The sequence below is a fragment of the Cupressus sempervirens genome, chromosome 9 (assembly GCF_028749045.1).
Source record: "Cupressus sempervirens isolate cs-2001-9-10 chromosome 9, ASM2874904v1, whole genome shotgun sequence".
NCBI classification, from domain to species: Eukaryota; Viridiplantae; Streptophyta; class Pinopsida; order Cupressales; family Cupressaceae; genus Cupressus; species Cupressus sempervirens.
In genome coordinates, this window is record NC_143126.1 from 550,968,630 (window position 1) to 550,987,404 (window position 18,775).

The window sequence follows — 18,775 nt, forward strand, 5'->3', positions numbered from 1 at the left end:
TATGCAAGTTGCCTACAAGTAAAAGAGCTTTACAAAATAAGTAGGTTTACAGGTTAAAAAAAGAGGAAGAAGGTAAGAAAAAGTTTAAAGTCAGGTTAGTTGTAAAAGGATTTGCGTAGAAAAAAGGTATTGATTTTGATGAGATATTTTCTCTTGTTGTTCAGATGACTTCTATTCGTACTGTTTTTAAAATTGTGGCTACTAAAGATTTGCATTTGGAGCAGCTTGATGTTAAAATAGCCTTCCTTCATGGTGATTTGGATGAAGAAATATATATGGCTCAGCCACGGGGATTTGAAGTCAAAGGTTAGGAGAACTTAGTGTGCAAATTAAAAAAAAGTTTATATGGCTTGAAGCAAGCACCTCGACAATGGTATCTGAAATTTGAAAGTTTTATGCATGAGCATGGCTATAGCAGGTGTCATTTAGATCATTGAGGTTTATTTTAAGAGATTGGATGATGATAGCTACATAATTTTATGTTTATATGTTGATATGCTTGTAGCTGGGTCTAACATGGATCATATTAAGGGGCTGAAACGCTAGTTAGCACATACATTTTCTATGAAGGATTTCGGGCAGCAAAACAAATCCTTGGTATGAAGATTTGCAAAGATAGAATAGAAAATTGACGCTATCTCAAGCTGATTATGTTGAGAAGGTGTTGCAACGTTTCTCTATGGAGAATGCTAAAGCTGTCAGCACACCTTTACCTGGTCATTTGAAGTTGACTAAAGAGATGTGTCTCAAGACACAAAAAGAGGAGGATAAGATGTCCATGATACCCTATGCTTCAGCTGTAGGAAGCTTGATGTATACTATGGTATGTACCAAGCCAGATATTTCATAAGCAATAAGAGTTGTTAGCAGGTATATGAGTCATCCAGGAATTGAGCATTGGAATGCAGTCAAATGGATTCTCAGATATTTGAGAGGAACATCCAATAAGTGTTTACACTTTTGGGGGCTCCACTACTGATTTACAAGGCTATGTTGACTACGATTTGGCAAGGGATATTGATACTAAGTAGAGTACTACAAGTTATGTATTTACTATTGGTGGCGCAGCTGTGAGCTGGGTTTCTAGGTTACAAAAGGTTAATGCTTTATCCACTACAGAGGCAGAGTATGTTGCTGCTACAAAGGCAACCAAGGAGATGATATGGCTTCAGTTCTTCTTGGAAGAATTGGGACATCCTCAAAAGGATAATTATTTGTTTATAGATAGTTAGAGTGTCATTCATCTTGCCGAGAATTCAGCTCTACATTCAAAGGCCAAACACATTCAGTTACGATACCATTTCATTCGGTCAGTTTTGGATGATGGACAGTTAAAGTTGGACAAGATACATACAAATGAAAATCCAACAGATATGTTTACAAAGGTAGTAACAAGTGAGAAGCTGAATTCCTCTTCAGCTTTGGTTGGTCTTCTAGACTGAACATGATTAAAAGAACAACAGAGTCTAGGGTGGTTTGATCTAGTGGGAGCCTCATGGAGTAGCGGCATAGCTACAAGATCAGTCTCCAAGTGGGAGATTGTTGTTTAGTGTGGAGCCTGATCAGTCCCTGTTAATGTTATAATTCTGTCGGATAAATTATATTATATATATGAGATATATAATATATGAAAATGTTATATATGGAATAATTAACTTATATTAAGAGTGATATATATATATATATATATATATATATATATATATATATATATATATATATATATATATATATATATATATATATATATATATATCATTATAATATATTGAGAGTATATTAATTGTGTTATAACTATAACTAATATAAGTTAATATATTAAGTAGACATGTCTCTTCAAGAGGCATGCCTCTTTATATCATATATATATTCATTGGAATAGTAACTTGGAAAACACATAAATATTCACAAGTGCTATTACAAGTTATAGATCCTATTTCACTAACATGGTATCAGAGCAGTGTTACGACTGGGATGCTAGATCAGATATTTGATTTTGGAACTTGTTGAGATGCTAGATCAGATATTTGATTTTAGAACTTGTTAAATCAACAATAGAAAATATTTACACTAAGAATTTGTAGAACTTATTTTATGGTTTACCTTACTGGCTGCTCACGATGTAGAACATAGTTTGCCTGCTCACGATGTAATTCACAAGCCCGACTGATCTTGTTGCAAATTTTCTAGATGACTTTATAATGAACATTATTGTTAGTATTTAATCATGACTGGAGGGTCTCACCTCCATTTCTAGCATATGGATGTTCTTCCACAAATAGTGAAAGACCTAATCAAATGAATAACCAAAGTTCTGGAGCAGAAGCAAATTGGTCACTGGGAAAATGTGGGAGGAAAATCCCTATGAGCAGAAAGAATGGACGTAGCCCCAATCGAACGCATATAATCCAACAATTATTTGTAATGATAATCAAAAAAGGAAAGGAAACCAACAACAAAGTAAATCCAAAAGTTGTGAAAACAAGTTATTACTACAAGACTTGAACACCCATCTCGAGACACTTGGAAATGATCAAGTTATTTCAAATATTCTTCTCGTTGTTGCCTCACCACAAAAATTTCAATGCATGGTTGATGAATCAATGTAAGCTATGTCCTCAATCAAATGATATAATTGGGCTCGTGAAAGAGGAAGTACGCTGGTGGTATTTGGGGTGTCATCCTAACCCGATGAGACTGGCTTGAACAAAGACTCTCATGACTACCTGATATCTCCTCTCCCATTGGGTATGTGTTCCAGAACTTGATAGACCATAGTAAGAAGCCATCTAGCATCGTATCTGAAGGAAATCGATAGCTATACATGAGGAACAAGGAAATTCGCCATATGCTAGAAGCAACCAACAAATTGTGAAGGTTGCGAAGAGATACTTGAAACCCTCAACTACATAAGGATACACAAATAAAAGAACACCCAAGGATAATGCTCATTCATATGTATTCTGAATTATTATCCCATCCAGAGGTATAGTCATGATTGGTATTGGTTATGACCAGTCTGAAACCCAATGGCATAGTGATTATAGTGATCATATAATCTGTCTATTATGAAAGATTTAACTGAGAGAATTTTCTAAGGCCTGTTCGGATACTAAGACAAAGCAGGGAGAAGTTTCTATGGCTCGCTAGACAACAAAAAAAAAGAAACTTCTTAAAAGGGAGTGACCCATTCTTCATATGAAGTCAAAGTGCATGGGATGAAAGAAATAGTATGTAGGAAGATAGACTTGGTAGTTTCTAAGGCAATAGATAAGTATGAGCCAAATGTAATGTGAATAGGTGCTAAAAGTAGCTAGGAAGGAAGAAAATCATCATCAACCCATCATACGTTTGGTGATTAGAAACAATGACTCAGTAAGCAATAGTCTACTCATTATATTAACAATGCAACTCAACAAAGAGCTTATGATTTGAAACACACTTAGGACAAGGAGCGAAAGAGGACAGAGATGGTTTTATAGAAATGTCTTTAACGCCTATATGGTTACCTACGCACTGTACACAAATCTATTAAAGCTATGTCCATGATAAGGCTGTAAATCTAGTAATATCACCAAATGTTCCTAAGATCATCAAAAATAAATGAAGGGATATGAGATTCATTAGATAATATTCGTGAACTTTTGATATCGAGAGCTACCCCATCACATAGGGAATGATGTGGTGTATAAGATGAAAAGATATGGAACTTGGACATCTTGTAATACTGAAAAATTGATTGTGTATATTGGGATGACAGATTACACCCGTGATATAGAGATAGTTAAACACCAATCTAGAAATCATCATCATAATGAGTCTAAATGCAAGTAAAATCCATGATCAAGGATCTGCAATCAACTAAGGAGAAAGGAGATCTAATGGTCAGATCTATGAATTATTCTCAAGAGATTACAAGTGGAGAGAGTTGTTGGTTTTGTGAGTGAAGAGCTTTATCTCATATGTTGATGGAATGACATTGTGTTCTATTGAATATGTCAAGATCATGATTATATTGCAACATATGTATCATTTTTCATTAGTACCACCACCAAGTCAAGGATAAGAAACTTAGACAATTAAGTTGGGCTCCAACCAGTACTTTCACATTCTCCATATTTGGCTCTTGGAATTTGTCAAAGTAATCTATCTTGCAAAAATATGGATCAAGAAAGAGGCTAAGTGACATTTTTTAAGAATACCCTTTGGGAAAAATTCATCATATTGATGAGATAGATATTAAGTTAAAAATAATAAAGATGAACACGCATTTGGACTATGTTCTACTGTAACATTTTCCCAAGCATACTATAATGTCAAATATTTGAAGGATTTAAGATGCAACCAAAACATGAAGAAAGATAATGTCATTGTTCCATGCATTATGATGGCCCTATGTTATTGTAATGATCTAAGGCATAGATTCTGCTCTGAAGTTTTACAAAAATAGGAGCTCTTGTTCACTGTCTCACACAACCATTATGAAATACATTTGGTGTTTCAAGACACATGATGGTCACTTTAAATATAGAGGTGATGGCTAAAAAAATTAGAAGTTGATATCCTTAGACCTGATAGTGACTGAGAACTCTATAAAATAGAGTAAGTGGGAATTTTACATTGTGGGGGTGAATAATAATCAATGTTCCATTCCCATTGTTTGACAAAATACTCATGTGGAGGCATTTTCAGATTTGATGCTTATGGTCTTACATTGGAACAACGCATATCAAGGATGTGCAGATAAGTACTCATTATGTTTTAGTATTACATTTACTAATCTCTATATTATGTCTCTTATTTTGTATTTCTATAATTACTATAAAGAATTATTTGCCTTGTTTTTTTTCTTTATCTCTAAGGATGTTCTTGCAGGAAAAGAAGATTGGTACATTAGGTATTTTACCGAATATTGTGCAGGAATCAATCTTATGACAATAGCTCTAAAGAAGTTTCTGATCTAGAATTCATTAGTCACTTGATGATCATGCTAGATAAAGTAAGGCTTCTTGAAGTGAATATATTTGATTATTGAGATTATGAGTAATCTTCTATATCAAGAGGTAGTTTTGGCAGTTCATTAGAGACAATCTTGGACAAAGAGAGGGAGCAGATAGGTCAGAAGACCTTATGCTATTAGAATACCCATTTAACTAGGGAAGCATGACATGACTTGCTACCAAGAGATTAGAAGGATGAAAACAGATTCAGAGGAAGTCTGACACTTCATCAGTGACAACATTGTGCTAAGAGGTCAGAAAAGTTGATACCAAACTAAGAGGGAGAAACCTTATTCTCTGATATATTTTATGGTGAATGTTGTGACAACACCACATGACAGTATTCATGGAGACTTCATGTGAACTTTTGATGTCATACATGTATGAGACTGTCCCCTGTGTACATCATGAAGAAGTGATGACTTCTAAATGATTATCACTTGTATTAGGAGATGTTGTTATAAAGTGACATACTTACAATAACTTGTAGCATCATTCATTTTTGCGAAATTGATTCATGTAAAGGCTTTATCTTATAAATCAACAACTAGGTGGTTGGTATCATTAATTTGATTATCTACAAGTTGCTTGTATAGATATATTTTCGGTACTTGGTGTATATCTTGCCTTGATATTCTAATAGGCCATTACCACATTGAGTACTTGGTGGATATCATTTAGTTGATATTCTGATAGGCCATTACTCAGAGTATTTGGTGAATATCATTTGATTGATATTCTGATAGGCCAATGCTCATGTTACCAAATATGATATTAAATAGTAATTGGTGAATATCATGTGTTGATATTCTAATAGGCCAATACTTACATAATATCATATTCTAGAAATCTTCTGATCAAAGATTTCCTATGTGTATTATTTTTGAAATATTACCTATGGTGTAATATCTATATGTTTTATCCTTCTAGATTAAGAGGGAGTGTTAATGTTATAATTCTGTTGGATAAATTATATTATATATATATAAGATATATAATATATGCCAATGTTATATATGGAATAATTAACTTATATTAAGAGTTTTATATATATATATATATATATATATAATGTAAGTTAATATATTAAATAGGCATGTCTCTTGAAGAGGCATGCCTCTTTATATCATATATATATATTCATTGGAATAGTAACTTGGAAAACACATAAATATTCACGAGTGCTATTACAAGTTACAGATCCTATTTCACTAACAATCCCCGAGTGGGAGATTGTTAGATTGTGGTGACTGATCAAGAAAGTATTGTACATACTTCATAAATTCTTTAAAAAAAATTTGGGGCCCTATTTTATCAAGATTTTGGGCCGACATGTAATTATTAATTATAACCCTAAAGCGGTAAAAATACTTGTATAAAAGGGCTTAGGGTTAGGGATTGTTTCATAAGGTGATGCGAAAATTGGTTCTTGCGGTGGTATTGAGTTGTAAGAGATTACGGATTGTAATTAAGTTGTAATCACTGGATTGTAATAATATCAGACTTGTTGTTTGGTGGACATAGCCCAAGGATTGGGTGAACCACGTTAAATCTTGGTGTCTTGTGTTTTTTTTTTCTATGTGATATATTATTTTGTAATATTGGTTATATTTGCATGTAATTCTTATTTCTGTCTGTGGTTTATTCCTAACACTTATTCTTTAGAAATGGCATAAAATCAACCACAGGAAATACTTTCAAGACAAGAATGGAAAATTACACAATCGGATGCTTTTCTCATCAAATTAGCTCATATTTATAATCTCCAGATGACACAAATTTCCCAAACATACCTCTACTTAAGAAGCTTCTTCAACACATCATTTTATAACATTTAAATATACTAAAGTGCTATATAACAATGTAAACTTAATAATTAAACAATAAATATGAACCCACGCAATAAATAGCTCCATCCACTGTAGGCGACAACCAATTGCCAACATCACCCACTACACTGCAAAAAATGACAACTGCCCAAATTAGGCTTACTAAACATAGCAAGTTCACAAATAAAACCCTCAAATATTCCTGTCGTCTCAAGAGGGTCGTTGTGATGAACTGATTTAATCAACTGCAAGACACTTGCCAAAAATGGGGACATTACATAGCTACCATGATTGTAGCATGCACTTTTTTTAAAGACTTGGGAAGCATTAAACCAACACAATATAAAGGTATTAATCCAACTCTTTAACGTTTGCTTATTGCTTTTGTGTCTACCCCAAGATTGGCAACTTATACTAGGGTATGCATACGCATTGAAGAATATTGGTAGTGTAGTGCCTGCCCCTAGTTCTTTTAGGCTGGTTTTATACTTAATGTTTAATAGCATTACTTTCAGATATTGTTTCGGATTTAATTGATTATATGATGAGATTACTTGGTACTCTACATTTCATGTATGCATGATGATTATTCAGTAATTTTAGTTATTGATGATGTTTAAGTTAGATGGACTATAAGATGTGTTTCTTATGGATACTTACCCCATACTGCATGTGTATGGTGTGCGTGTTTGTTTTTTTTATGTATGACATTTCTGATGTGGTTAAGAAAGGGAGTTGTAGTCACCTGCTAGTCGGGATCTACACGATGCACCACTTCCTACCATTGCCTATTTAGCTTAGAATATTGTGTATGTACATGTGTGGATTTTATGCAGGTTGCAGGTACCGGGTATTGACTTCCTTGAATTTCCAAGATGAGCGTACCCTATTGCATTATCTCAATGGTAAGAGAGGGGAGATAAATTCTTAAGTCCAAATCCTAAACCCTTAAACCATTTGTCATAATTGATAATTAAGACAAGTATCTGAGTCAAGTAACCTTCGAATGCGTCGAATGACGTTAATTCATGATTATAACCCTTTTTTTTGAGTTATTATGTGTTTTGCTATGATGGGTTTTCATATGTTGTTTTATGAGTCTTTGGTGTATTTTCTATTAATTAAGTCTAATTAAAAGATTAATTAATGATTTAATTTAATGAAAAATTATTATGATATTTTAATATTTAATTATATTTAATTAATTGAGAAATTAATTAAATAAAAAGAATCAAATTTGGAGATAAAAGTTATAAGGATAAATTTAGAACGTGAAAATATTTATTAAATTCAATGATAATATATTTAGAGTTCATTTTTAAATAAATGCTAAATATTATTAATATTTAAGTTAATAAATATTTTATCATTTAATGTTCGAAAATAAATTTAGAAGTGGAAAAGAAATTAATTTATTAAAAAAAATTTATCGCATGATACGTGCATGAGATTAAATTTAATCTAAACAAAGCCAAGTGAAATTAAATAAAGTAATTTAATAATTTAATAAATGTGCATGAAAAGAAAAAGAAAAGATAAAAGAAAGATTAAGAAATGTTAGTGAAGAGTTGAAGTTGGGTGAGCAAAGAGTTCTCTCGGGTGAATGCACAATTAGTGCCCCGATTTTAGGAGAGAATTCCTTATCAATAATAGAAGGTTCATTTTCAAGGGACAAAAGTTTTGGAAAGGGATTGCGAATTTTGGAGAAGGAATTTCTGAAGAGAGAAGGTTTTGAGAGAAGAAATTTCTCTCACAAATCTTTTTGGGTGTTTGTGATTTAGCGTCAATGCCCAAGTAGACGCTCGTGATTTTTGTATATATTAAATATACTCTTTTCTTTCCTGTCTTCATCGTGTCTATTGAATGTTTTTCTGAAGAGTTGTTGTGATGAATGTTTTAGTAATATGCATTCCTGTTATGAATATTAAATCTTTTGTTTATTGGAAAACCAAATGATCTGTATAACCCTCTTTGGTAGATTAAAGAAATAACAAACTAATTAGGAAGGGTTTGAATGAATACGAAAATTTTTCTTATTAAAAGAAAGAAAATATTTATATTTTAATGGGGGGGTTCGTAACAAATTGACCATCAAATTAATTCTTGGTTTTAATTTTTAAAAAATATATACGTTTAAATAAATTTGTTTTATTAAAATTTTGTTAATTACAAAATTAAAATAAAATAAAATAATACCTTTTTTAAAATGGAAAACATTTTATAAAAAATATATATATATTAATAAAAAGGGGAGGGGGGAGGGAATTACCCCGTACCCCACCCCCTGTCGTCGGCCGCACATAGGGTACTTGCCATTGCAGGTACTGCGATGATAGGGGTACATTGTACCCACTGTCGCCATAGGGCCTGAGACAACAAGGTACTGTGGTAGGCCACGGGCCTTTGATTATAGCCAGTGGGCTTAAAACATTTTTTATTTTTTAAATTATCTATTAAAATTAATTTATTTAAAAAGTTTAATTATTATTTAATTATAATTTTTAATATTATAATTTATTAATAAAATTTATTAACCAATTAAGTTTTTTAATAATTAATTAAATGATATTTTAGTTTAATTAAATTAAATTATATTTGATTATTTAATAATGGAAAATAAGTTATAAGGTTAGAGGTGTATTTAGTTTATGTCAAATATTGAAAAATTCGATGTAAAATATTTTAAATGATTCTTTTAAAAATATATATAACTATCCTTAGAATATTTTAGGTAATTGACTTAAAATAAAATGGGGTAATTCTATATTTAAAATGATTAAAAGAATGAGTTAAACTATAGGGTAATCAGAGAATCTTCGTTACTTAAAACATACACTAAAATGAAAACTAAAACCCTACTTTTAACTCAATCATGTGTTTTCAAAATCAAACCAGAACATGAAACTTACACCTTGCTTCTATATGCTATCTGTGTTTGGGGTTTGGGGTTGACTAAATTGTTGACCACTTTTAGGACGTCTACCAAAGGCTTGGAGAGCTTTGTGAATGTGGTATTATGCTGAACTGATCTTGATTACTTTTACTTAACCACGGTATGTGATGGTATGCTCTATGTTGAGTATGTTTATATTGTTGATTATTGTTTTTTAGTGTCTTGCAGGATGGCGAGATTTATGTTATGGGTTATCTGACTTAACCATTTTTGAGTCATCGATCAGTTATACTTGGCTTACTTCCAGCTGCCTTGATGGGACTGAAGTGTTTGATTTGTTTTTGATGATGTTCTGTTGTGACATGTTTGACTTGACCATTTTGGAGTCTTTGATCAGTATTATTTTGGGAATACTTTATGGTTGCTCGTTGAGAACCCATGGATATTGTGATTTATTTTGGGATACTTTTTGGTTGCTCTTTGGAGAACCAATGGATATTGTGATTTATCATTTGATGCTATTCAGTTGCTCATGGAGAACTGATGTGATTATTGTGGATTATACTTATGATGCTTTACAGTCACTTGTATAGGACTGAGGTGATTTTTCTATGATTTGTGATTTCATGAGTTTAGGGTAGGTTATCTATATGCAGTGTCAGGAAGTAGTTTGCAATGGGGGTCGGGGCCCTAAGAGGTTGCCAGGGTAACTCATTGTAAATTGTTTTAATAAGTGAAAATATTTACACTAAATGAGAGAAAAATGAACCTAATAAGATAATTGTATGTTCTCTCCCATGCCTTGAGTGCTAGTATAGACTAGGATGGGGTAGAGAGAAAGCTTGGTTACGACCTTGCATTCCGTAGTATGCCTCGTCAGTATGAGAGGATACTAATGGCCGCAGGGATCACTAGGGACCCGAGATTCCTAAGGGATTTTTCGGGTAACTCCGAACATGATTCATTCGATGATAGTTGCCCGCTTATATAGTAGATTCCTACGTGTCTTTGTGTGCCTCTAGATCTAGATGTCGATCTATGTGTTGGAACCTTTGAGTTAGTATACTTTTAGGATTTCCTGGACTTAGAGAGTATTTGTCTTATGTGATTTGGGACTTGAGACTATCTCCTTAGCACGGTGGGAGTGGGCCATTTAGGTTCCACGTGGTCAGGTGGTAGTGCTTTTCACTCTTACCATTGAGATCCGTCTGTAGTCACCGTGGCTGGAGCATTCCTTATCCGCATTTACTTTCATTATTTCTATGTATCATTGATGGATGGATATACTTTATGATGTAAATTATATCCTTATTGATGTATGGATGTATCATGTATGGTGGATGATTTCATTTATTTTATTGCACGTGTATCATGGATCCGAAGAGGATGATGTATATCTATTTTTACATATGTATATTCTTTTAAGCCTTTCATACCCTATGACATGTATAGTGGATGAATGAGCATTCTAAATTAATTTGCCAAGGACATTCGGAAACAAATGTATATTAAAAGGACTTTGAACTTTATAATTATTCTTTCATGTGGATGTGATAGTTGTTAGACTTAGAATTAATTAAATTTAAATGTGACTCAACGTCTTGGGATCCTTAAGGAATGTAACCTATTATGTATGTTTTCAGTTGATTATATGTTATTGCTTTCGCTACTTTGTGATTAATGTGAATGATTTATCTTTCTTATTTTTTTATTTTTATTTTTAATGTTGAGTAAACTTTAGGTTAATTCTTTTGGATCCCTTGGCAAGGCATTGCAGGTAGGGAGACTTTCTGTCATATATTATAGTTGGTAACACAGGTAAAAGAAATGCAAAATTATAAATAATGGGCATAAATTGTTTGACATAAGGCCTCAAAGAGATGTAAATTCATTGAGCTTCATGATTAAGAAATCTTGTAGAAAGGAAATTTGATAAAAAGGCTCTAGAAACTTACAAGCAAGCAATTGTTGATGACCGAACTAGTGAAGTGGGCACTATTATCAATTGTCAACACCTATTTGCCAATGATGGAACATCATCTAGAGACTAAATTGTTTGCAGCTCTCATAGAAAAGTGGTCACATTGTCCTCCATGATTATTCAATGTGCCCCAGCTCTTTCTCCACCAACTCTTCACCACCTTTTCCATCATTTATTTGTGTTCACACTCCCAAGAACCAATTTGTATAGTTTTGTTGCTTCTCTTAGAATTTAGTTGAAATCTTGGGATAAAAAACCCATTGTAATCATTAGTTATGTTGTTTGTTTTGTATTTATTGACAAGGAATGAGTGAATTCCACACAAATGTAGAAACCTTTGGGGTATGGGTCATATAAATTTAATAAGCCTGATGGGATCTCCTCTAGATAACTCCTAAAAAGTCCATGAAAGGAAGCCAAAGTGCAGAAATGCTTCCAAATGTTAAATCTAATAGGAGAGACAGTGCTGAAATTTCTCACAAACAACTAAGCTATTGCAAACTAAATAAACACAAAAAAATAGATTAAACACATAACACCAGATATACATGGGAAAACCCTAATGAGAAAAGACCAACCACTCCAAAGCCAAACCCAACTGTATTATCAGCAACAATAGTTACAATACAATCTCTAGAGCCAAAGCTCTTCAAGAGTGATCAGTTGTGACATCTAAATCCACGATAATACCATCTACATAACAACGCTTTTCAAACACTTCTATTTGTCACATAATTCTCTACAATATCTTATATTTATAGAGTTTCATTGCAAAAGGAAACAATTTCTAAAGTGTCTTCATTCAATCCATTTACAACTTATTTTAGAAACCTCCTTTGTGTACAACTCTTGTATAAAAAAAAAAGCAAAGGAAATAAATCAACAAAAGGATCGGCATTTTCTTTTTTGCTTCAAGTCTATCCTTGTGGAAGATTTTGTCTTCATTTACCATCTTTCCAAAAAATGCATAAATAAAACCAATAAAACATGATAAGGTTGAGTTACCTTATCACAAAAATCTATCACTTGATGAAGACCTTACAAGAGATATTGTATCACAACATATGCCCCAAGGCCCATACAACCAACACACCATCTAAAATTCTCAGTCCTCACTGGCTTTGTCAATGCAACTGCAACATTCTCCAAAGTAGCAACCATTTCCACTGAACAAAATGATATTGTACATCAATATGCTTTTTATGGCATGGAAAGTAGCATTTTTTGCTAAACGGATAGCACTTTGGCTGCCACACAAATAGTAATCTGTCTTGGATCAAAATTAATAGCAAAACACAATATCTAAAGACAAATTGCCTCTTTAAAAGTATGAGTTGCTGCCATGTATTTTTCTTTTGTAGTGGACAAAGCAACTACGACCTATCACTTACTCATCCAATTAAGTGCACGGCCAAACATTATGAAAACATATCACTGGTGGACCTTCTGTTGTCAACATCACCTGCCCAATCTAAATCCACATATCCATGAATATGGACAAAATGTTGAGGTACAGTAGGATTACCATGAACACATAAGAAAATACTTAGATGTGACCCTCAAATATCTGAAAACTCTCTTAACTGCATCTTAGTGCACCCTTCCAAGATTAGTCATATACTAAGGACTCCCACTAATTGGGCAATGTTTGGCCTTATACAAACCATAGCATATACCAAGCTGCTAACAAAACTTGCATAGGGTACTCTAACATATCCTTCATCTCAATAGGAGATTTTTAAAAATCCTCCTTAGAAAGCTTTGTTCCACGTAACATTGGAACAACTAACTACCTGCAAGTTGTCATACTAAATTTCTCCAATATAGAGTTAACATACTTCCTCTAGCTCATCCAAAGCTTTCTACTATCGCTATCTCTAATGATCTCAATCCCAAGAATATATCTAACTGCAACTAGATATTTCATTTCAAATGGTGCTGCTAACTAAAACTTCAAATCTGAAATCATTCTTTTACCATTCTGAATAAATAACATATCATCCACATACAAGACTCAATGCTTCATCAGATAATCGACACTCGATCTAAAGACCTGACTGCGCTACCATCAACTTCAAGCACCTATGATCACCCATTTTTCCTTGGATCATGATCAACGATTTCCTTGATAGACTGGCATCGCAACTAAGTTTTCTCTTCATATCTGATAAGAAGAGTGTTCGAGCTGACATATGCTGCAGCTAGCACCTATATCCACATGGTCAGATGATCACCTTCGTACCCCAAATTTCCTTATGCAACATTTCCTTCGACCCAGATGACAATCCATATTACTCTATCAAACGCGATTTGTGAACATTGAGATGAATCGGGTCCCGTAGATGTCCTTGTCTCTCGAACTCTGAACTGCGAGCCAAACACTCAAATTCGATGCTCTATCTATATTCTAATTACTGGTTCAACTTTTGTGATACTCACTGTTTCTACTCTTTGAGACCTTGTAACTATTCCCATTATACCCATTGATCTCTTCTCATTTACCTCAAACAGTGTATATTATATGAATGAACAAGTTATTATGCTGGAGACACTCGTCATGGCTACATGTTGGCTTTCAAGTATATAAGCTCGATTGCTTGCAGTTGAGTCAAAAATTGCCTTTATGACAAGTCAAGATACCATCGAAAGGTGAATCAATTTTGTGTCTCTTGGTTTCTTTGCAGAATAAATTGGGTTCCCTCCCTTGAAGCATTCTATGAAGCAGTCGACCCATGTCATTTCTTTTTTAATACTCACAATGTATTTATATCCAAATTCATTATGAATTTGACCAATGAAGTGGCGATCCTTTAGACTCAGTTTCGCTTTGAATGCAGTAGTCTTGTGGGTATGATAGAGATTAAGTGGCCGCAGAATTTGATAGGTGAACCTATGTCCACCTAGAAGCATCTGCCTGGTTTATCTGAACCATTACAACTACTTTGAACCCGAATCAAAACTTTGAAGACTTCCCTCAAAACTAATATTGGCAATGTTATTATCACTGATAGTTCTTAGCATTACTTGATCTTTAGATGAATTATAGATTATATAGATAACAAGGAAATTTGAGCTTTTGAACGTGATCCTTTAAAAAGGGCCCTAACTTTTGAATTAGTGAACCTACTCTTTGAATCGGTTTGAACCTCTGGGAACCATGCTGAAACTAGCAAGAGCGTTCTGAATCAAGGTAAATTATTATGGACCGGTTCAAACCATCTAAATTGTTCTAAATCCATCGGGAACCATTATTAACTTCAATGCAAATATCCAAACTAATTTGAACTTGGGAGGAGTTTATCAAGCCATTTCGAACCCAATTTGAAGTGTTCCTTTGAAATAATAAACTGTGACTTGAATTCTGAATTGTTGAACCAAGATGAATCAGAATAAGCCATTGAACTTGCATGACCAAATTGAACCACTTCGAACCTCTTCAAACTTAACTCAAAGAGGTTCAAGACTCTGAACAGAAAATTTAATTACTAGAATCTATATGAGTACTAACAGCTTGAATGCTAGGCAATAGTTGAGGACAAGTCAAGAATGTCAGCACAGTTGAGAGACATCTATGTGATGCGCTTTCCTCCCGTACTGACAAAGTACAAAAAATAATGCAAAAATGCTAGATGGATTGAAACAAGCGTAAGCTAATAAAATATAACAACAAGGATGATTATACTATCAAAATGGAGAATATAAATAAAGGATAGGGAAAAGTCACAACCAAAGGTGGTAGAAGATCCCAAGAACTCCTCTCTATTTCTACAAAATATTGCACACACAAGAACGAAGAAAACATGTTGGACCTGCTTTGAAGACTTGTCTCAGTCAAGTCTGGTGCATGAACACCCAAGGCAAGGATGACCTTCTTTAGGCCACGGTAAAGATCAAGGAGATATTAAGTGTTGTGAGGTCAATAATGACCATTTGGATATGTAACTAAGGCATTAAAGCCATTAATGCTTATGTAATGATTCTTTGCAATCAAATTATCTAGTGTTGCCAAGAAGGGCAAATATGGCCTAAAAGAGCTAATATTAGGGTTAAGGGTAGATTAAAGGTTTTGTTTATGTTGAATTTATAAGGTCTATGAAAGACCATTTTAATGTAAGAAGGCAATCCATAAATGATAAAATGTAAAAGCAATGTAAGTTGTCACATTGACAACTTCAATGTTGACCACATGATATTCGGAAGCAAACCAACCAAATGTAGTAGGTTTGAGGTATTTGTAAGGTTATATTTTGTTAAGGAGTGTTACCCATTTTCACCTACTGGCCCAAATAGGCAAAGCCATGATTACTAGAATGGTTGCTGATTTAAATGTTTATGTTCAGTGCATTTGGTAATGCAAATACTTGTTTCTCCATACATATAGGTTACATTTCTGACAAAAAGGTAAAGCCATCACACAGCAAAAACAGATATCATCTATCTTTTTCTGAAAAATGTAAACTTTATTTATCAAGTTCTCATTACATTTCAGACAGGCCGTAAAACTAACCAAAGAAAATAAACTACAGTCTGATCTATGAACATAAATACAAATGCAAAAAAAGAAAACATGAAAGTAAAGGGATTCATAGGTGCCAGCCATTGCCTGGAATGACTGGCCTACTGCCGATTGCTTGCACACTTGCTCCCATTGTCCCACTTTTCCATGGTCCCTCGCCATATCCTGCAAGTGAAAACAGAAAATAATTAGATCAAAATGATCTAAGCAATGGCCAACTAACTCACCCCCATGTCCCACACATGCATTCATATCCAAAATCCTAAGCCCTAATATATGTTCTACCTATTTGTGTCATGCGCAGCAAATGAATTAATGACACGTCTACATAATATGTGGCTCCCACAAGGGTTCGAGCCTAGCATGTCATTAATCAAAAGATACTAGATGAAAGCAAGAAAGAAGCATATAATATCAAAGGGACATGTTATTATGCATGAAACCTTTTATTATTCATATTGCAGATTATGATGAAAATAAATCCGCTAACTATTTAAGGGACAAATTATTATTAATTTGAAACCTTCCAGTTGAACAATAATCAAAGTTGCAACAGTGCAGAAGTGTAACTAGGGAAAGGACAATTATTAAGGCGACAACAGAAAGGTATCCTATGCCAATGATCTATCATTTTATTGCACAACATAATAACAAGAATGAAGAACATCAATATTCATCAATGAAGCAGTTACAAACTATATTGCCATGAACAATTTATGTAGCATTTTTAGTGCTATGGGACAAATGATAATCTATCAACAAGTTTGATACTATGTGGAGACATGCTCTATGCAAGAAATAGTACATATACATTTAACACTTAACGCTTTCTAATTCATTAGCAGTAAAGTGAGTTAAATCTGCCAGCCAATCTATGAAGTGACTCCTTGTGTGAATATACAGTTACCTGTCCAAATTAAGCATGAAGTAACAGCAAGATACAAAAGAACCTCAAGATTTGCATCAAATATTCTCTAAGAAAGCAGACGTCTATCACTGTTAAGTGCAAGTCAGAATTTATGTTTTAACTATAGCAGTGGGAAGTAGTTATTTAAAAAAATGATGAACAAAATTAACCCTTTAAGAGAAATATTGTTGATGTCATGAAAAGATCTCAAATAAAAGCTTACTTCATTAACCAAAAGCCTACCAGCTGCACTCAAAAATGCTATTGGAGCTGTGGATTTAACCTGTGAGAAGAGGGTTGAGTCACAAGGAGAGGACAGATTCAGATATGCACAGCAGTGATTCAGACTTTTTCTAAAAGAATGTTAGCTACAAGATATACCTTCCAGCCTGTTTGGAAAGTCAACATCATTGTTACAAGGGAAAATGCTATGTCAATGAATATGCAAGGGAAAGAGCATATATTGCACCCAAAATGAGTTCCTGTGAAGTATTCATGTGAAAAGCCTCGGAGAGGACGGATTTCTGAAGAGCAAGGAAGGAAAAGGAAAAATCAAATCAAATATCAAAACAATAAGATAAAAAAACATCAACAACAAAGGGTAGATTTACAACCCTTTTTCTCTGCAAATACTTTCTACCAAGAGCTGATAAAGAAATTTGAAAGAAGTCTGTGTTCTTACATGGGTCAGCAAAGTGGAGAAATTTCTCATGTTCAAACCGAAGCATTAGATTCCAATGTCGTTTTTACAAAAGAAGATGTAAAAACCTCAACAAGAGAGATGTCTATAGAAAACGATTAAACATACTCGAAACCCGTATAAAGGAAAAGTAGTATAATAACGGCATGGAGAATTAACAGGAAAAAGAATAAATGAATAACATGTTACATATGTTACATCCCAAATTTTGCTACATCTAAAAAAACAATTTTCTAGCCGTTGGAAATTCATGTGAAATTAGTTGTTCGGTAAATTTGTTGAAAATAATTAATTTGTGTGAAGTTGATCTATCAGTAAAGTTGTTGAGATATTTGATACTTGTAAAATGGAATTTCTGTTATTAGTTATTTTTTCATGTGACATGTTAGTTAGCTGTTGCAATGGGAATTGAGAAATGAATATCTTAGAAATTGAAAATGATCATGTATTATTTCATTATTATTCAAATTATGGAAATATGTTATTACCTGAAACCCTTTCCTTTTTGCAAGAGCACGATGGAGGGGGGGAGTGTTGCCAAAATGGGAGTTAGGAATGGGACACCCAAATCCACTATCAAACCATCTGTTATGAAATCTAACCACTTGGATCAAGGATGAAACAACAAAACAAGCAAGAAAGTACAAAGGATGCCCATGAGCTAACCAGTTAATTAAAAATACTTTTAAAACTCAAATAAGAAATATTATCTTTATTATATGGATAAATCTCAGTATATCTTGCAAATGCTCTCATATCTTAGTATAATAATATCGTGTCTATACTCATACTTGAGTGGGTATAAAATTTGTATGTATGTATACAAACACACACACACACACACATATATATGTATGTGAATCTCAAAATTTAGCGTATATATATAAATGGTAAGACTACTCAAACAAGCATGAATATAAAGGGGCGACATTAATATATGTGATATTTC

At 33.4% G+C, this 18,775-nt stretch overlaps 1 long non-coding RNA gene across 5 annotated transcripts in view; it reads right to left on the reverse strand.

The window, feature by feature from the left end:
* Positions 1 to 17,991, reverse strand: part of LOC149539828 (uncharacterized) — a 35,976-nt gene extending 17,985 nt beyond the window's left edge. The window contains exons 1-4 of one of the 5 annotated variants that reach the window (XR_016356307.1): positions 17,809 to 17,985; positions 17,508 to 17,650; positions 17,370 to 17,409; positions 16,307 to 16,384 (exon numbers count right to left, since the gene is read on the reverse strand). This is a non-coding gene — a long non-coding RNA (uncharacterized LOC149539828). The other 4 variants (XR_016356310.1, XR_016356308.1, XR_016356309.1 and 1 more) reach the window with 4 other exon arrangements.
* Between the last annotated feature and the right edge of the window lie 784 nt (positions 17,992 to 18,775).